Source organism: Azolla caroliniana, unplaced genomic scaffold (genome assembly GCF_043228905.1).
Source record: "Azolla caroliniana isolate FFs.n. ecotype wild unplaced genomic scaffold, voAzoCaro1.0.p SCAF_3, whole genome shotgun sequence".
NCBI classification, from domain to species: domain Eukaryota; kingdom Viridiplantae; phylum Streptophyta; class Polypodiopsida; order Salviniales; family Salviniaceae; genus Azolla; species Azolla caroliniana.
The window spans coordinates 4,847,154-4,869,287 of NW_028230438.1; the positions used below are offsets into that span (position 1 = coordinate 4,847,154).

The 22,134-nt window shown below is 36.1% G+C and overlaps 2 protein-coding genes across 2 annotated transcripts in view; both read left to right on the forward strand.

The window, feature by feature from the left end:
* Positions 1 to 22,134, forward strand: part of LOC147865970 (protein TORNADO 1-like) — a 135,947-nt gene that overhangs the window by 109,112 nt on the left and 4,701 nt on the right. The window lies entirely within an intron of this gene.
* The window catches only part of LOC147865972 (protein TORNADO 1-like), a 91,611-nt gene that overhangs the window by 7,735 nt on the left and 61,742 nt on the right, over positions 1 to 22,134 (forward strand). The window lies entirely within an intron of this gene.

Genomic DNA, 22,134 nt, shown 5'->3' on the forward strand with positions numbered 1-22,134 from the left:
AGTTAAGTTACAAACCTATCATTCTTCAATCTAAAAATATTGTTAATGAGATGGGTAGCCAAACACCATGATATCCTATAGGTAATTTCTAGGAGAAAGAATGCATTTCCTTCCAATTTTTGGAAAAAATTCTGATTTTGTATGACTTATGATAACCCATGGGCCATAACTGAGAGAATTCATCATTATACGCTAACATGTGATACCTAAGACTCAAACAGAAGGGTTTGTGTGACTTTGTCAGAATTTTGGAGACTCCTATAATATTTGAACCCTATAACATAGAAATCATTCTTACTCAACGTAATATATCTTTTGGAGATGTTTTTATGATTTACTTTTTTGTTTGTTTTCCCAAATATCTAAAGTTTGTGTATTTTCATATTGGAGAGCAAAATTTGGTATTTGGTTTCAAACTCAAAGCCAACGGTTTGATTATTGTAACTGAGAAGCAACTCGAAACAATACCATGTGGGATCTGTAGTAGTATAGAGATTGAGATGGTTGAAGGAGATTTTAAAATCTTCAAAGGAACAGGTTAGCTCAATTTGGACTCACTAACATCCCAATGAGGGCTCTTCTGAATCTATGTAATCCGCTGAGACAACTCACAAAAACTTGCAAAATGACAGCCCAATCAAGAGGGTTCATGGAAACAGATGGAGCTTCAGGCAGATGAGGGGCCCTGCAAAAATATGCAAAGGTAAAGGAAACAGAGAAAAGTGGAAATGACCACAGAAGATGGAACATTCGTCCATAGAGGGAATGCTAAAACAGAGGTGGAAAGAACAGTCCAAAGAGGGCTCACAGAAGCAGGATAAAGAACAGTTTACAAAGGTGAGATGGAACAAACAGCCTGGACAAGGCTCACTAAACCAGGATAGAATGGCCAAAATGGGGTTAGCCGAAGTTGAATGGAATAATGGCCCTTAAGAGGACATACTAAGGTTCATCTGCTCCATGTTCTCCATCTATTTCACTACTATATCAATAGTGTTCCGAAACTTAGTAGCACTTAAACACTTATGTAAAACAGAAAATATGTTGTGCAAGATTTAAAAAGGAAACAAGAAAGATACACAACAAATCAATACACAATACACCACAAATTTTTAACATGGAAAACCCTCAAAGAGGTAAAAACCACGGGACCTAGTCCAAAACTAATTCACTATCAATATAAATCTAATACACCAAAGTTCTACTCTAAACAAGTTAGAGTACTATGAGCAATCGAGGAATATGATGTTTCCTCAAAAATAAAAACTCGACAAAAAGGAACGCAAAAACCACCAAAACTCACAACACGTGGCTGATGACGGAGGCGGCGATGTCCGAGTGTTTGAGTGTGTTGGTGTACTTCAGAAAGATTGAAGGAATTAGCTAAGAAAGAGAGTATGTGCTCTCTGAAATCTGTTTTTCTCTGTTACAACCGAGAAGTGCTTGTTTTTCCCCTTTTTTTAACACACTCCAAAAAAGAATGCGTTACATAGTGTAGATATGTAAAGTCTTCTTGTGTGAACCCCTTTCACACTATTTTTAAAAAATACAAGTTTTGGGCGTCCAAGGCCCATTTTATTTACTTATTAATGTGGATACGAAAAAAACCTAACAATCTCCCCCTCTAGCCACATAGGAGAAGATTCCATTGAATCACTTAGTTTCTGTTCATTCCAGCCAGCTTGACACATAACTCAAGCTTTTCTTTAGAGACTACCTTCATCAACATGTCAGCAACATTTTCATCTCTGTGAATTTTCTTGAGTTGTAGAAGTTGATCTTCAATTGTCGAGCACAGCCAATGATACCTTACATCAATATGTTTCGTACGAGAATGGTACATCGAGTTCTGGCTTAGATCTATTGCACTTTGGCTGTCACAAAATATCACATAAGTTAGTTGACTTAAACCCAAATCTGAAACAAACCTTTTCAACCATAGCATCTCTTTGGCAGCTTCAGTGGCTGCAATATATTCCGCTTCTGTTGTAGACAAAGCAACACATTTTTGCAACTTAGATTGCCATGACACGGCTCCCCCTGCAAATGTAAATAAGTAAGCCGAAGTAGATTTTCTCCCATCGAGATCTCTTGCCATATCTGAATCTGAAATACCTTCAAGAGTTTGTTTAGAATCTCCAAAACATAAACATAATTTTGATGTACCTCTTAAATATCGAAAGATCCATTTTACGGCATCCCAATGAGACTTACCCGGATTGGAGAGATATCTACTTACAACACTAACGGCATGGGCAATATCTAGCCTTGTGCTAACCATAGCATACATCAACGAACCAATCGCTGAAGAGTAAGGAATTGAGGACATCTCTTCTTTCTCTTGCTCGGTATGTGGACAGTCTTTTCTACATAATTTAAAATGGCTAGCAAGGGGGGTACTTACTGGTTTTGCAATATGCATATTAAACCTTTCTAATACTTGTTCTATGTATTTTTCTTGAGAAAGCCACAGCTTTCTACATTCCCTATTGCGAGTAATTTTCATGCCTAAAATATGCTTAGCATGACCTAGATTTTTCATGTCAAAGGCCTTAGATAGATCCACCTTTAACTTGTGGATATTTTCTACATCTTGTCCTACAATTAGCATATCATCGACATACAATAAAAGAATTATAAAATTACCTTCAGAAAAATGCTTAACATACACACAATGATCTCCATTAGACTTGGTGTAGTCTTGACTTGCCATAAATGAATCGAACCTTCTATACCATTGTCTCGGTGCTTGTTTTAGGTTGTAAAGACTTTTCCTCAGCTTGCATACCATATGTTCCTTTCCTTTTTCTTCGAAACCCTCCGGTTGTTCCATGTAGATCTCTTCCTTCAAGTCTCCATGCAAGAAAGTTGTCTTTACATCGAGCTGCTCAATCTCAAGATTTAAAGTGGCTGCCAAACCTAAAACAACTCGAATAGAACTCATTTTCACAACTGGTGAGAAAATTTCATCGAAATCAATACCTTTCTTTTGGCCGAAACCTTTTACGACTAAACAAGCCTTATGTTTTACAAGGTTATCATCACCCTGTTTTAACTTAAACGCCCATTTATTTTTCAAAAATTTTCTTCGCTTACGAAGTTCTACTAAATCAAAGGTATTATTTTTCTTTAATGAGTTCATTTTGTCGTGCATGGCTTTTATCCAATCATCCTTATCTTTATGATTTAAAACATCATAATAACTTTCATGCTCCCCTTCGTCAGAGATTAAAACATAATCTGAACTAGGATACCTTATAGATGGTTTTCGTTCTCTAGTAGACCTTCTAGGTTGTTCATTGACCACCTCTTGTAAGGAAGTTTGCTCCCCCCACTCAAAACCTGTTTGAGGTAAAATATCATCATGATTAGCTTCAATCCTATTATTTATAATGCCTGGTTCATCAACATCCTCACGGTTTTCGTCTTGTTGGGAAGTATCTCCATATGTAGCATCTTCGGTCGTAAGAATTGGTTCAAAATCAATAAGCCCACCATCTTCTTGAGTGTTAGATTCTTTGACCTTCTCAATATCTTCGATAGTTTGATCCTCAACAAATACCACATCACGACTTCGAATGAGCCTCCTTTCTTTTGGGTCATAACATCTATAACCAAACTCATCGTGGCCATAACCAATAAAGATACATTCTTTAGATTTAACATCTAATTTAGACCGTTCATCTTTAGGTATATGTACAAAGCACTTACACCCAAACACACGTAAATGATCATATGAAACATTCTTACCATACCAAACTCTATTAGAAACGTCGCCCTGCAATGCAATAGTAAGAGATAGGTTAATAACATATGCAACGGTACTCAAAGCCTCACCCCAAAAGGATTTGGATAACTTCGCATCCGAGAGCAAACATCGAACTCTTTCAACTAGAGTCCTATTCATCCTTTCCGCCAAGCCGTTTAGTCGTGGGATTTTTGGTGGTGTCCTTTCATGCTTAATCCTGTGTTCTCGATAGTATGCATCAAAAGCTCCAAGGTATTCCCCACCATTGTCGGTGCGAATGCATTTAAGCTTTTCTCCTGTCTCTCTTTCTACAGAAACATGAAATTCTTTGAGGACATTAAATACGTGGTCCTCAGTTTTCAATGTTCGAATCCAAAGTTTCCTAGAATAGTCATCAATAAAAGTAACAAAGTAGAGTGCACCACCTATTGATTTTACCTTTAAAGGACCACATGCATCTGAATGTACCAACTCAAGTACCTATTCCTTTCTTGAAGAAGAATGTTGTTTGAATGCGACTCTTCTTTGCTTTCCTACCACACAATGATTGCACATGTCTAACTTGGCATCTTTTAGACCCGAAAGCAAGTTTTTCTTTGCTAGACAATCAAGCCCCTTCTCACTAATATGAGATAACCTTTTATGCCATAGCTCTGACATATTGTTGCTTTCAGTTGCATTCACAAGATTAGTAGAAATAGATGCTTGTAATAAATACAAACTAGAGCATTTCTTACCACAAGCTATAACCAATGAGCCCTTAGTGAGTTTCCATTGTCCCTCATTGAAGATGTTGCAATAGCCATCATCATCTAATCTGCCGGTTAAGATAAGATGTAAGCGAATGTCAGGTACATGTCTTACCTCCTTGAGAATCAACTTTGAACCCGTGTTGGTTTCCAAACAAATAGTCCCGATGCCTACCACCTGTGAAAGACCGTCATTGCCCATCTTCACAACTCCAAAATCCCCTGAATTATAAGAAGTAAAAAACTCCCTTCTAGATGTGACATGGAACGATGCTCCACTATCAACAACTCAATTAGTTTCATCGTGAGCAAGATTAATCACGTTTTCATCATAAACAACAAGTAAATCATCTGATGAAGTTGTATTAACACGATTAGAATTGTCATCGTTACCTTTATTTTCATGCTTACCGCTAGATGTGTGGTTCTCCTTTTTCCACTTGTAACAATACCTCTTTATGTGTCCTATTTTACCACAAAAATGACATTCTAGATTTTTATACCTTGGTTTTGATTTACTTCTACTCCTCCCTCGGTTGTTTTGACCTTGCCTTGTATGCCTACTCCTCCCTCTCTCAACCATCAAGAACTCCAAATGTGACAATGTCCCTTGTGTCCTTTGTCTCATCTCCTCGTTTAGAACACCGCTCTTGACATATTCCGTAGTTACAATTCCATTTGGGGTTGCATTAGTTAGAGATACCGTAAAAGTTTCCCATGAATTAGGGAGAGTGTTTAACAACCATAATGCATTAATCTCATCATCAAATTTCACTCCCATACCAAAAAGTTGGTCGAAACATCCTTGAAATTCATTTAGATGATCTAAAATGGAACTACCTTCTTTATACACTAAATGCATTGCTTGTTTAAGAAAGAATAACTTATTGTTACCTGTCTTTGATGCATACAACATTTCGAGTTTATTCCATAGAGCTTTAGCATTAGTTTCATTCACAATATGGTTTAAGACATTGTTTCCCACCTATTGTCAAATAAAACCACATACCTGTTGATTCTCGAAAAGCCATTCCTCGGTGGAAAAATTTGCCTCCATAAGAAGTGCTCAACCTCTGCTCTGATACCACTTGTTCCGAAACTTAGTAGCACTTAAACACTTATGTAAAATAGAAAATATGTTGTGCAAGATTTAAAAAGGAAACAAGAAAGATACACAACAAATCAATACACAATACACCACAAATTTTTAATGTGGGAAACCCTCAAAGAGGTAAAAACCACGGGACCTAGTCCAGAACTAACTCACTATCAATATAAATCTGATACACCAAAGTTCTACTCTAAACAAGTTAGAGTACTATGAGCAATCGAGGAATATGATGTTTCCTCAAAAATAAAAACTCGACAAAAAGGAACGCAAAAACCACCAAAACTCACAACACGTGGCTGATGACGGAGGCGGCGATGTCCGAATGTTTGAGTGTGTTGGTGTACTTCAGAAAGATTGAAGGAATTAGCTAAGAAAGAGAGTATGTGCTCTCTAAAATCTGTTTCTCTATTACAGCCGAGAAGTGCTCGTTTTTCCCCTTTTTTTAACACACTCCAAAAAAGAATGCGTTACATAGTGTAGATATGTAAAGTCTTCTTGTGTGAACCCCTTTCACACTATTTTTAAAAAATACAAGTTTTGAGCGTCCAAGGCCCATTTAATTTACTTATTAATGTGGACAGAAAAAAAACCTAACAAATAGAACATCCATGAAAATTACCAGGAGAAAACTATACCATATTTCCAGCATAAGTGATTAAACACTTACATGGAGTAAGATGAAACAATGCCGCAATATCTACTATCAATATTTGTGCTAAAGCATCAGTTGCACTACACAATGTATAAATCACATCATAGCTAGTGATCCTCATGTCCTGTGCATGCATTGTAAGCGCATGTGGCAATTAATATCGTCATCACATAATGGCTACTTTAGAGGTAATATTTGCTCTTTCTTTCTCAATAGAGTTGTGACGTGCATCTACCTTTGTCTTTTTGTTGTGTTTTCACTTATATTCCTTTCTCTTTCTTGCTCTTTCTTAAAATACCTACAACATCTGGTTTCTTGAGGCTTTTTCTGCTACATTGATAACATGCTGCATCCGATTGTTATGTTTATGCACCATGGCTACATTTTTGAGTTCCTCTTCCATTGTGTGTGTGTGTGTGTGTGTGTGGGTCTCTTAAAACTAAATAGGCAATTTGTCTAATTCTTTTCCATTGTGTGTGTGTGGGCCTCTTAAAACAAAATAGGCAATTTGTCTAATTCTTTTCGAGTCTCCTAACTATGACACTGCTCGCACACCCTTTCCAATATGTTAGGAAAATCGTGCAAGCACCACATTAAACTACTAACACTTCATGACACCATCTTTGACTTAATATGATGAGTCTATTTTGATTATGGTTCCTAACAAATGGAAGGATGCAAAAGGTTACAATCTTGAATTCTAACATCTAATCATAGTATGTATGTACAACCACCTTGATCATCTATGGTATATGATGGATATTGAGCCATAATCGTGGAGACTGTACTAATGTGTGTGTGCCAATAGAAAGGTAACAATATCATGCGTGTTCATACATTGGATTACATGTGAATTATATGAACATCGAAGATGTCCATTTTATATACATAATCTCCATAACCTAAACTCATTACACTTAAAAACCTTAACCTTTGCCCTAAACACCAAAAAACTAACCTATAATTCTTGATTTGTTTTGATCAATTATCATTCAAACCCATGAAACACAAAAATAATGTGAATTCTTCACTCAAAATATATACTTAGAATGTGTCCCTATTGAGAAATTTTGAACTAATAAAAAATCTAAAAATCAATTTGTACATAATAGTGCACACCAGTAACGATACATTAATCAATTAATTAGAAAGTTGAAACTATAGAATCAATTCATTGACAAGTAACTGATCATTCTATATTTAAATGCAAGAAAATTCAGCACTTTCATAGATTGATACTATGACCCACTCCTCCCAATTTATCCGTTTATTCTTGAACCTATATGTGTTTTCTATGAATAGTTTAGTTCTTTTCTTACTTGAAGTGTTAGTTTAGAAGGATGTACCTACCCCTTTCAAATGAAATGCTTCATGAAAAATGTCAATGAAAAATGTGTTGGTTGTGATAGTCATTATAAATAGTTATACATCTTGAACATTATTTGAGCCCTGGAAGTTGGAGTAGAGTGTCTTGAATGGTACTAGATGAATGTTGGATAAATATCTATTGGGCATCTTCATAAATATGAAATACGCCTCCTGTAAGAAAGAAACCTTGATATCTACCACATCTAAGTAGATCTTGACATATTATTGGAGGTATTTTTGATAAGTTGGGCTGGGAAACTCGAAGATAATGTCCATAGTTTTGGTGACCATCGAACTTATTATTAATAATGGTATTGACATATTTATATCTTTCATTTCGCACATTGTCCCGATGCACTCCACATTCTTTTACTTTTCCGCCAACCCAAATATTGTAAGTCAAGTGAAAATGATCGAGAGCTTGCATAGATCCGTCACCCAATATTGAATTATAATGGTCAATCACTCTATCGAGACTAAGATCTTGACATTGAATAATTATGACATCATGTTGATATCGATCCGAATCTATTCCTGTAGATCACTACTAGCTCCTCGAATTAGAAGCTTCGAGCTGGAAAGTGACCCATGCATATAGTTGGTCCTTGATCAATGGCCAAATATGCTTAATCAAAATTCAACATTAGGTTCCTTTTTTAGTGGGCCAAACCAAGCTTTATTCATCTCATACATGGGCATAAGCATCTTAAACTTGAACCGGTCAATGCTAACTTTTTGCTTATATAGATGTTGAGCAAGTAAAATGTGTTAGCACCCACCAACCCCACTACACGTAATGGTGTATTCACATCAAATAGATCCAAAATGGCCATCTTAGTAGTTCCATCATAGATACCTTATATGTATTTAAAAAGTCATGTATTTGTTTTTCTATAGTTTGAATTGCATCACAAATTATTCTCAAAAGAAGAGAGAGAGAGAGAGAGAGAGAGATGTACCGTTAAATCATCATATAACTTTACAAACCCACATAAAACCATACATTATCCAAAAACGGATGTACCATTAAAAAAAAACCCATCTTATCCTTGCACCAAAGACAACATAACAAATATCTAAAGCATTTTAACACAGATCATTGAAATGGATACAAAATCCCACTAATTTAGGAGAGAGTTATTAAGGCATTAGTGCATTAGATGCAACTTAGCTAAATACGACAATATAAAGACATACGTTTTTTTATTGGAACTCTTCCCTCCCCGAGAGGGTCAAGGTGTTTTTTTGGCTAATCACCCATAGGGTTGTTCCAACCGGAGAGTGGCTGGGGAAAAGGAGTGGCACGAGTAACTGCAAGGCCTGTGGAGCGAGTTTGGAGGACATCGCACATTGTTTATGGAGTTGCCCACGAGCCCGAGAAGTTTGGAAGAGGAGCTTAAGAATTTTGGCTCGATGCGGGGTTGAAGTTCAGGTATCAAGTGCAGCTGTTGTTTGGTTAGCTACTGACTCGGCTACATGGTTTCATGGGTGGAATGGAAATAGCCCTACTTTAAAGGTGGCGAATGGTATAGTTCAGCCAACAGCTCAAGGAGATTCATTCTTCATACAGGACCGATACGTAGATGTTTGGATTTTAGTGGTTGGCCTTACTGTTTGGCAAGTATGGGTATCAAGGTGTAAGGAGTCTTTTACCGAGAAGCGAACCCCATCGGCTGAGAGTTTAATGATGATTTGGTTTAATTTGATTTCTACGCTACAAGGTAAGTTTGATAGCCTTCAAGGGCCCTCTGATGTGAGTGAAGAAGCAAGGTACCGCTTCCTTCTAAAATGAAGAGGTTCCCCGATGTTACAGATGGTGGATGGCAATGCAAAGTGGATATATCAGCCTCCCCGATGGTTGTTCCCGCCTGGGGTACCAAACATAGAGGTAGGTGTTGAATTGTGAAGTGATTGACGGGTGTCTTTGTTGAATGTGGGTGTGTGAGGCTCATGTTGATGGGCGTCTGTCGAGTTATTATGTGATGAGGCTTAGTTGCTTCATTTATACATGATGTTTTGTTGTAGCCATTGCAAAGTGGCTTGTAACATATGAGTTGTATATTATTCCATGTACTTTTTCTTAACTAATGGAAGTAGATTGTTTTTGGAAAAAAAAAAGAAAAAAAGAGAACTGAACTATTCAGAAAAACATCCATAGATTCATTTCAAGTAAGATGAGAACTAAACTATTCACAAAAACATCGATATGTTCAAGTATAATAGGATAAATTGGGAGGGTAGATCATTGTAATTTGTCATCATAGTATCTATCTAAAAACATTATAGTATCTATTTAAAACTATCCTAAATAGACTTATGAAAGTGCGGAATTCTCTTACACAAATATAAATTGATTAATTACTTGTCAATGAATTGATTCTATAGTTTCTTTTTATTTCTTTTTTTTTCCAAAAAAACTCCTTCCATTAGTTTACAAATGAGACGATTATGTACAAATCCTTGAAGGGACGCGATAGTTCCATCTTATGTGGATGCCCACTGACTCAAGAAAGGGAGAGGGTGACCATTGTTTGATGAAGGCTATTCGTTGTCTTTCAACTCCCTCGGAGCCGCCCTTAAGGCCATCATATTGGCTCTTTAGAGTGGCTACAATTTCACTCCATATCTCTTGCAGTAACCTTGTTGGATGTACAGTTTGGTTGGAGAAGACTCGCCTACATCGTTGTTTCTATAGAATCCAAAGGGTTATTGGGCTGACCAATTCCAACACCTCTTGAGATTTTTCATGAAGAGGAATGGAGTGGACATTGCCACTAGAGGAGAAAAGGACCTCTTGTGCTTTTATCACCAAAGTCATCCCCTCCTCCTGATGCTCGTATCTGCCAATTGCAGCCTGCCATGATAGCCAACATATATTTCCCCACTTGATTGAGCCTTGCACCTGGCATAATTGCAACAAGCGGCCAACCCCCTGCCATATTCGATGGGATGTTGGGCAGTCCCACAAAGCGTGTCGTATGGATTCTACTGCATGTGGGAACTCTACACAATTAGGAGAGCTAAGGTTCCCACGTTGCCATGCTCCCACCGGTAGGGACTCCTGGTTTAATCTACAAAGACTGAATCAATAGCTACATGGGTCCATTTGTTGGCACACTTCTCACGATGCAAACATAAATGCCTACCCAAGCGAGTTGAGAAGTCAAAGAAACCATGTGATTTACCTTGTTCGTCCCTCCACACATATTCAACAGGATCCCATTCTAAACACTCAAGTGGCTTGCCTTCAATGTAACATACCAGATCCAATCCTCCTCAACCTCAACGACTGATGGATTCACCTTCCATTTCTTACCGTTTCGTGCCACAATTCTAATCGGGGACCAACGAGCACCTGCAACTACAGATCCCAACTGGATGATCTTCCCATTCTTTCCTATACCCTTGGCATTGATAACTTTTTTGGCATCATCACATTGTCCAAACCATTCACCCTCGTCCCCATTACTAATAAGAATAGAGTAAATAACTTTATCGACTAGATCAAGCATCTTCCTACCATTTCTGAACTTTCTCGCATCTTCATATAATTTATCCCGATTACTGAGGGACAACTGCATCCAATTTGCCATTGACTGAATGCCAATACCATGCAATATAGCCCACGGCATACCCTTGTGCTGGCCAAGCATCTTCCCCTCAGTCAACTTTAAGGTCTCATTCCACAAGAGGGGTTGGTGCATCCATTCAGCATTAGTACTTGGACCTATACGCCTAAGATGCCCATGGAGCATATCCCACGCCTTCATCACTGACATACATGTGCGATAAGCCAATCGATTAGATTTCCGAAGCTTTAAGTCCATACAAAAGAGCCATGATTTATGTGGCTTCCACCGTCCACCAAGTCGTGGACTCCAAAGGATGCTCCTATTAAAAATCAATGTTTTCCATAACTCATTTCCGGGCAGCAAGCTCCTTACCAATACCTTACATAGCAATGATTGACTTTGTACTCCAGGGTCTATCAATCCTAGACCCCCCTTACTTTTGGGAAGAGTCAACGTAGACCATGATACTTTAAAATGAACCTGTGGATGTTTTTGTGAATAGTTTAGTTCTCATCTTACTTGAAATGAACCTATGGATGTTTTTATGAATAGTTCAGTTCTCTTCTTACTTGAAATGAACCTATGGATGTTTTTGTGAATAGTTTAGTTCTTTTCTTACTTGAAATGCTTAGTGAAAAAGGTCAATGTGTTGGTTGCGATAGCCATTATAAACAGCTATATCTCTTGAACATTATTTGAGCCATGGAAGTTGGAGCAGAGTGTCTTGAATGGTAATATATGAATGTTGGATAAATATCTACGGGGCCTCTTCATGCATATGAATTACTCCACTTTTAAGAAAGATACCTTGCTATCTAGCACATGTAGGTAGATCTTGACATATGTAATTGAGGTATCTTCAATAAATTAGGGTGGGAAATTAGTGTGGGTAGCTTTAGCGAACATTGAACTTATTATTAATAATAGTATTGATAGAATTATATCTTTGGTTTCACACATTGCCCAATGCACTCCATATTCTTTTACTTTTCCACCATCCAAATATTGTAAGTGAAGTGAAAATGACTTAGAGCTTACATAGACCAAGATCGTGTCATCGAATAATTATGAAATCACATTGATATCAATCCAAATAAATTATTGTAGATCACTACTAGTTCCTAGAATTATAAGCTTCCTGCCACAAAGTGACCCATCAATATAGTTTCTCCACGTTATGCTCCTTCTTTAGTGGGTCAACCCATTCAATTGAGACGTTTTGCTTTAGACATAATTCATACTTAATGATCCTTGTATATATTCAATCTATTATATTAAAATTGATTTAGATGACAATTATTGAAATGCCCTTACGTTTGAAGGATCAAAGTTTAACCAAGTTACAACATGTGTACTATAGTCTAGTAGTATTATTATATTTATATTTATATACTTTTGTTAGGATCTTTGTTGTAGGAAATTTGATGGGATGTTAAACTCTCTCTCGAGTGCATGCGTACATGGAAGCCAATCATAAAATGAGGTTGTCTTATGAGCATACTAGATAACTGTTAGCAAAGTCTCAAAGTTAAGAGAATAACTCATGTAGCTTTATTCATCTCATACATGGGCATAAGCATTGTAAACTTAAACCCATTCAATTCAGACCTTTTGCTTTAGACATACTTCATACTTAATGATCCTTGACATAATTCATACTTAATGATCCTTGACATAATTCATACTCAATGATCCTTGTATATATTCAATCTTTTATATTAAAACTGATTTAGATGACAATTATTGAAGTGCCCTTAGGTTTGAAGGATCAAAGTTTAACCAAGTTACAACATGTGTACTATAGTCTAGTACTATTATTATATAATTTATATTTATATACTTTTGTTAGGATCTTTGTTGTAGGAAATTTGATGGGATGTTAAACTGTCTCTTGAGTGCATGCGTACATGGAAGCCAATCTCATAAGACAACCTCATTTTATGATTGACTTTGCTAACACTGGTTTCCTGCGCCACTGGCCACATCTCAAAGAGCTCTCTTGATACAGTTCAGCAGGAACGACAGAGGAGGAGCCAATGGATTTCATGGATCAGCTAGCACCGCCAAAGAAGGGGGCGGAGACAGTTGGCAGCACCCCTTCCTCACCTCCTCAATTATACCGCCTTCAAGTAAGCCTACCTGCTACTGCTGCAGTAGTGGATGCACTCTCACCTCGTTGTTAGAGTCTCATTCAAAGTATCTAAACAAAGCTCTTCCATATATCAATGGTTTGTTTCATCTGTTGACAATAGTTGCTAGACTTAGGTATTTCCTCTATGGTACCTCTTGGAAGCTCCTTGATTCCTGATTGGACAACCCACCTCAAACTAGCGAAACAATATCCTATGATACAAAATAGTTTTGAATAAGAAAAGGATATATTTCTAAGTACACTAGAGTGTGTTTCCAAAGAGTAGCAGAAGTGCTTGGCATCTATATTAAGAGAAAATGGAGGTTTAACAAACCAAAACATAGCTAAGAAGTTCCATCTCAAGCGTACCATCTATGATGAAGGTGGCAGGTGGTGTACTCTAAGTTGTATGGTTATGCAAGATGCATTGTGAAGGAAAAGGTTCTTCTCTCTAAGTTAAATTATATATTTGCTATGTGGGTTTAAATAGAAAGGCCTATTGTCCATATTTAATATAAACATTTGAATATTCACTTTTTGAATTTAGATGGGGTTTTGCAACTAGAAATAATTGTCTTGTTTTATAACCAATACTAATCGAGGTTATTTGTGTACTTGAGTTAAGTGTACAATGTCTTTTTCTTATTAAATGTGTCTCTCCTAGGTATGTTGCATCAAGTGCACAACTTTCTCTCAAGCGAAGTTGTAACTTGCAAGAATGGTTGACAAGTACTCTTCAGTTACCAAAAATAGGGTATTAGACATAAGGAAAATTCTGCCTCTCCTCCCTTAACTATCGTAACAAAAAACTTAGTTTTAGCCATAATTTGGCTTGATCTACCACAGAATGAGCGAAATGATGTACAACAGCACATCAATGAGAAAAAAACACTTCAAATAGTTATGAATCACATACTAGAGTCTAGAACATTAGTGAAACCTTGGATTGAAGTTCTCAACACAAATCTCTTTGTCAGTGAGTAAGAGAAAGATGGATCTTATTATCATTTTTGGAGGTTAAGTTGAACTAGGATACCCATAAAAAAAGTACCATCATGTAATACATATGAAAGTGAGTAGTAACTCTTAATCTTCAAGAGCTTTACTAAGAAATGTCACGATTGAGACTGCAAACTATGATTGTGAGAGAAATTCATGTAAGGATTGGTTTGGTTGAGTATGTTAGGACCCCTACATCTTAAAGATTTATAACTCCGTTGGATTTATTCCTATAGTTTAAACTATTAAAAGCTAATTCTTACATCTCATCATATTCTTGCATAGGTTAGATTGCATTAAATTCTTACATCTCATCCCTAATACATTTTTATATCATTTATATCGGTTCATCATTTTTACTTTGTAGAATGCATTGACTTTGACCCTTGAAGTAGATTCTATGGACGTAACTCTAAATTCTTAAATAGTGAAAAACATCCCTAATAAGTTTTTATATGAGTTCATCATTTTTACCTTGTAGAATGCATTGACGTTGACCCTCGAATTAGATTCTATGGACATAGTTCTGCATTCTTAAATAGTGAAAAACACAATTGAACATGTCAAGAAAACCAAGAAATGTAAAAAATGTAGTTACTTCAACAAACCCTACGAATTCTATGGATGTTGCCTTGTGAACTTCCTCATGATCTTCAACTAGATCAAGTGAATGGGCTAAGCATAAATGTTGTTTCTTTTTACTAGGAGAGCCCTACAAATCGGTGGTGCATGACTCTAGAGTCCATCATAATAGTGGTCACGCAAATTGTCAAGTCGATGAGTGAGAGTAAATGGTATTCAAGGCATTCAATCTTCCAATAGTTTACATATGTGGGGAACAAATTCATAGTAAAACTAAGGCAAAACCTTCCCAAGTCATTTAGCTTATAGTTTCTCCCTATTGGGATAAGGTCTCTTGATGTTGGGAGCTCTTTTCGAACACATTTCAAGTAGTGATTATGTTTCAACTTATTGTAATATTCTTCTACTATATAAATTGATAGAGATTTTGCATCTTCCAAAACAATGCATGAGTCCAAGCTATTATTAAAACCACCCGCAACATGCAGACTAAACAGGACCTGATAAATCAACGCATGTGCTCGTTGTCATATTCTCGTCCATTCGAATATATTGAAATTCACTAACCAAAAGGATTGTGTTAAAAAGATCCAGAGCAGCCGAATCCCAAAGATTGTAACGACACCCATTTGCTAAGAAGGCTTCAACAATTAGTCCAAATAGATCATTTTTCACAATATAGTGGTAGTAAAATTCATCCTATATAAGAATAAAGGCAAGATCAGGCATTGTACAAATTATTCAACCTACCTCTAAAATTTCTAAGTTATAAGAAAAAATTTGTAAGGTACAAATGCAAATTAACATCACAGGTAAATGATCCACCTAGCTCTATACTAGGTTTGAGCATGGGAATTGTATTGACATAGATTGAATATGTGCACCGTCGCTTGGCCTATTATTATGAGATCAAAGCATGATACCACTGATTTTAACACAGATTATTTAGTAAAGGAGGAAGAAGTATTGATAGCATAGATAAGCATGCATTGAGAATACCTATTGTAGCTAGCATGACTCTTTCAATGGCGGAAGTGTTGTTAGATTACATACTATCATAGAAATGACCACGACCACAGGACATGATGTTCAATGTCTCAATGTGTTCCATGTGGATCTCCCGTACATGGATTAGCAGGTAACATCTATTTCAGACACATATGGATGGAGCCTATGCATACTCTCAACGGTGAATAACATAGATTTATATGAAGGATAAACAAGAATTCATCTATGTAGCAAGCAATATTTTCTAAAACCAAACTAGCAGTTAGATAACATGCAATACTCAAATTGGAACAAAAACACTTACTTTTCAACCAATACATATCCATAAAACACGTTAGTTGTGCCGTCAAGCACATTCACTCTGGGCGGTCACAAAAAATCTAAATTGTGCATTAAGAATCGAATAGCCATACTACCCAATATCGTTAAGAAACAAAAGAATTACACCAAATACTACGTTTATTTTGTATAGAACAAAACCTCTAGTTTGTATTGGCAATATAAAAGACAAACGCCAAACAAAGAGGAAAAGAAACGAAAAAGACAAAGGAGATCAAAATATTAATAATGAAAAACACACACTGAGTATCTTAACTTTTGCCTGGAAGCATATCATCAACACCATGATCAAAATATGTGCACAACCTAGTGGCGTCCAAGAGGTTACATTGATCGAGAACATTATACGCCCTGATTGCTTATGCAATCCATCAAGGGCACAAGATAGAGATGATCAATGCCTAAAAATACATTATTTGAAGGAAGAACTTTGGAATAAACTCGAGCAAGGCAAGGAAGAATCGTATGTTTGGAAAATGACTAAGTTAAAGCCTCATTATCTAAGAAATAACTTAATTGATCTCTTGGGTTCAGAGTATTATGAGGAGGTCCTCTTGTCATTTAAAAAATGGCTTGCGGTAGACGTAAGGGATGAATTGTTGGAGGATGATGATAAAGTCAATGAATCTGGGGAATATAAAAGTTCAGGAGAAAATGCGATCATGACTAGCTTGCAAGAAAATGGCTTGGTGCAAGAAGGTCAAACTTTAGAAGAGGCAATTAATTTTATGGCAAGGCCAATTTTAAGTTTACATCGTAAGGTGGATGCCACTCATGAAGAGGTCCTCAAGGTACATGATAAGATGGATCAAATGTCCAAGAAGCTAGGTGAAATGCATAAAGAAATTCAATATATGAGGAAAAATGTTATGAGCAATGTTCAAAAATCTATAGGTAAGCTATTGAAAATGGCTCTAGAAAACGAGGTAGAGAAACAACTCCCTTGTGTTGCCCTCCTTACAACTAAAGATTCTGAATCAACCATTGAGGAACTTTTGACTAGGGTGCCTAACATACTTTTCGGAGGACAAATTGGGAGAATCCAATTATATTGTGAGGATAGAAATTTGATACACCCGGTCGAAAACCATATTGGTACGCCCCTCACCTCTTTGCCAAAATCTCAACAAGAAACTCTAGAAAGAGCTCTTCCATATATCAAAGGTTTTTGTGGTGTTTTGACAACAGCTGCTAGACTCGGTATTTCCTCTGTAGCACCTCTTGTAAGCTCTTTGGTACCTGATTGCACACCTCACATCAAACTACCAAAACAATATCCTATGATACAAAGACATACAAAGAAATTAAAGAAAGATATGTTTCTTAGTAAATTAGAGTGTGCTTCCAAAGAATGGCTAAAGTGTTTAGCCTCTATATTAAGAGAAAATGGAGGTTTAACAGATGAAAATATAGCTAAGAAGTTTGGTCTCCAGCGTGCCATCTATAATCAAACTCCTGGGAGTACTCAAGTTGCATGGTTATGTCGAAGCCACTACAAGGGAAAAACACCTTTCCCATTAGGTTGAACCATATTGTGCTATGCTGATTCGACTAAACAACATTCTCTCATTTGTTTGGAAAGTCTTCTTTTATTGTAAACTTCTATGTGTACTTCCTTCACCAAACCTAAAATTTGGGTTTTGTGAGTAATCTCAAGCTTGTTTGTGGATTTGAAACAAGCATACAATATGTTATTTTCTAATCAACTTGTCTCTTCTAGGTATGTGCAGGAAGCAGATATCTCTCTCTTGATAGGAGTTGTATCATTTTAACGAGATAAAATTAACAAGAGTGATAAGGCTAACACCTTTCCAAGCTCTACCAAGTGGAGGCTAATACTCTCTGACTTACTATGTATGCACTGGTGCACTTAGGTTACTCTTGTTTGTGAAGATTATTTGATGTTACTCCACGTATTGTGCAGCATAAATGTGGTTGCCCAGAAGACCTGTGATTACATTTGTTTGTTGTCATTAAAAGCAATATGGAAATAGCAAGAATTTCTCTAGTTTAATCATGATGTGCTCACTTCCTCACTCATCGTGATATGGAGGTAGCGAGCATATGCTCTCTTAGTTTATGGAAGAAATAGAGAAGCATCCTACTATCATCAAGTTGAAGATTCTTGTTTGCAAGCATCTCCTGTAAATAATCTTCCTTGAAACCTATCCCACAAAAGAAGAACTCTTCACATAAAACCTTCAATCCAATACAGTGTCTGTGATTTGAGCTTTGCTTTTTGCCTCCCTGATGTTAATTTAACATGCAGCAATCAGAGAGGGAGCTACTTGAACATTACCCTTCTTGTTCCTGTATCAAAATTTTGAGTTCACCCTTTCTAAAGAAGCCAGACAATACCATCCACAACTCTACCTTCCCTGTTTGACAAAAGGGTGTAATCTGTGCCACAAACTCGTTAGGGAAGCTTTGAGACCCAAGTGTAAACATTCAAACCATTATTTAGATGAGATTCAAATCATATTTATGTACTTGGAAGAATCGAGATGGTTGACTAATACATGTTGCATTCGCTGAGTGAATAGTCCCTGTGAGACAGAACAGGATGGATGGTCACTTGGTCTATACTTTAGAAATGACCGAATTCCAATTATTTTGGAGAAGAGGGCACAAAGTACTTGGTAGAATTGGGGAAGATGGAAGATGAATAATTGGTTTCTGCTATTACTATCCGGAGAAGTAATTTTCGTCTCTTCCCATCCTTGAACCATTTCTAAATATATAGAGTTCCTCTTCCATTCCTTGTGTGTGGGCCTCTTTAAATGTCTTTAAATCAACAATGAGAGGTTCAAATTAATTTCTGGAAAAGCAAAGGAATAGGACATAGTGAACAAGATAATTAGGGCATCTATATGCAGAAACAGCAAAAACTTACCCAATAATAATTCTCTTTTCTCCAGAATCTTCATTATTGGGAACTAGAGAATTGAAGTATGATCGAGATTCCATACTATACTTCCCCATTGTCAGACACTCTGCTCAGTAATTTATCAATCCTAGAATTGGGGATGATGGATTGTATTTCTTTACCTAGTAAAATGGGTACAGAATCCCACTAATTTACGAGAAAGTTATTAAAGCATTAGTGCAATAGATGTAACTTAGATCAAATACGACTATATAAAGAAAGACATAAGTTTTGGGTGGGATACCCACCAAAAAGCTACCTAAAACACTCTGAACTCCCAATTCAAACCTCATCTACACTTGCACCCACCCACCTAAAGTCATACATTATGGCTTGAAACCTCATATTGACATAAACCAAATCTACATTCAAAAATCATATCCTCACCAAATCTATTGTTCCATTTCCAAACCTAAAGAATATCTTATTTAAAACCTCATTTATCTTGTGCAAAGTAAAGTATACCAAACCTACCCTACCTTCTTTAAACCGGCATAAACCATGGCTAAACCTATTTGTGAATTCATCTCAAATCCATCTAAATGCATAACTATATTCAAAAAACCATAAACCCGCGTAAACCATGGCTAGACCTATTTGCGAATTCATCTCAAATCCATCTAAATGCATAATTACATTAAAAAAACCACACAAATGATACATTTCTCCTAATCTAATCTTCCTTAACAACCCACAAAAGAGCATCACCTGAAATAGGAGTCCATCAAACACTAATCTATCTTAACAAACTAATATAAAACATCCTGAAAATCCATGAAATTGGCATATAACTTTGTAAACCCACATAAAACCATACATTATCCAAAAAATGATCTACCAAATACAAGTAATGAGAAAATGCGGAGGAAAAACTGAATCAAAAAAAATTATGGAAAACATCCAGGAAAACCTAAAGCAAATACAATGATGAAATGGCACACATTCTATCAAGCGTACGAGAACTACTCAAAATATGAAATTTTGATTGGGACTTAAATACGAAAGCATTAGAGAGAAACAAAAGGACAATTAAATAAAGAAATAAATTACATCTTGCAAGTTGTTGTGTGGCTTCAAATAGATGACATTTTCTCATTGACTTGAAGGGCTCACTTCCTATTTTTTTTGTAAACATTTGCAACTAAGAATAATTTCACGTTTTGTTACTGATATTAAATCAACCTTATTCATGTATTCGAATTAAGTGTGCAATGAGATTTTCTGAGTAAATGCATATGTTGCACAGGGTGCACATCTTTCTCTCAATTGAAGTTGTATCTCTTGAACATCCAATGGAATTATATCTCCTCCCTTCATTAATTATCTTAGCAAAGAATTACTGGTTTAATTCTTATGCTTAATCAATGTTGTTGATAATCAGTCTCTGTTTGTATGAAAATGCATGCACTTTCCACAAGACTGCGAAAGAGACTTTATAAATCCCAATCATAATATACTCAACCTTAACATTTCTTGTTTCCTGATTTGAACATGATTTCTTGTTTCCAAGCAACCTGGGCATATCTTTGGGAAAATTTTCATTCAAGGAAAGTTTCAACCAAGAGTTTAACAATAAAAATTTAGCTTTTGAATTTGTTGGCTGAATTATCTGTCCAAGTTATCATGTCCAGTCAAGGACATCTTGGTTAACATATTTCAAAAAGCCTTCCAAAGCATTACAATAGGGTTCTCTTATGACATCCAATCTCAACTTATTGTGCAGATCTCTCAACAAGTCTCTTATTCCATGCAATACCTTGAAGATCTATGATGGAACCCAATCTGAAAACTACCAAAATTATATGAAGAGAGAAAGAAAGATACAAGTCCAATCTGAAAGCAAAAATGATATTTAAATCCATGCAATACATATTGAAGATCTATGGTACCAAATGTTGTTACACTAAATTAATAAAATCAAACTTCACGAGGTGAACTTAGTGTATGTGAAACCTTTTTTTAATAACTAAGTGGGGCCTAATCAAACAAGAGAATAGAAGAGATAGTTATCGCCTCAGAGGGGCTCTTCTTTTTCTTTTATTATCTTTGGAGTGTAAACCCCTAATGTCACATAGGCGATAGAGGGTAAAAAAAGCCAACACTTGGTGATGACATGTAAAATCAATAAAATCCCTCATCTTTCCTCGCATTCATTTATTTGTCTTTTGACATTAAAAACTATAGTTAAAATCAATGGAATTCCTTCTTTTCTCATTCATATTGAACATATTTGTGATTGCCACATGAAAATATGGTTTCAATCTATTAGAATAATAATATTAGAAATAAGACGTTATTATAATAAACAAATAAATTATAAATAAAGAAATAAGAATAACTAATGTAATCACCTATTAACGTAACTTTTGTTCACACAACATTTAGTTACAAGGTTATATTCATGTGCCTTTTGATCACAATGAACATTCCAATAACAAACTTCCCAATGATCTTGTTGGAGTTGGATATATAGGCTACGTTATTTTAAGAGGTCTACGGGTAAATTCGCTACTGTAAAGACAAAATTGCCCCTTACCTCATACATTCATTCGTTATTAACTTATATTTGTGTGTCGGTAATGAGAATTATACACCAATATATGTTAATGTTGGGCATAGTTTTATAACTTTACTTTCTATGTTTCTTGAATCTTCTACTTACCTACGGAACCCTTTTTCCTATAATTGGCCCATGAGATGAACTACATCTTATCTGAATTTCCTTGGTGACCAACCAAAAAACACGAGCGTAAATTGAAAAGACGAGTAAATTGATATATGATGTTCAAACTACCGTAGGATATAGTACGAAACAAAACATATCCCTACCTACCACATATGATACGGCATCACCATTACTCACGCAAATGTAGATGGATATACAATGGAGAAACTTTAATTAACCCCCATCCCAAAATCTACAGATAGAAGACATGGAGCACTTAGAAA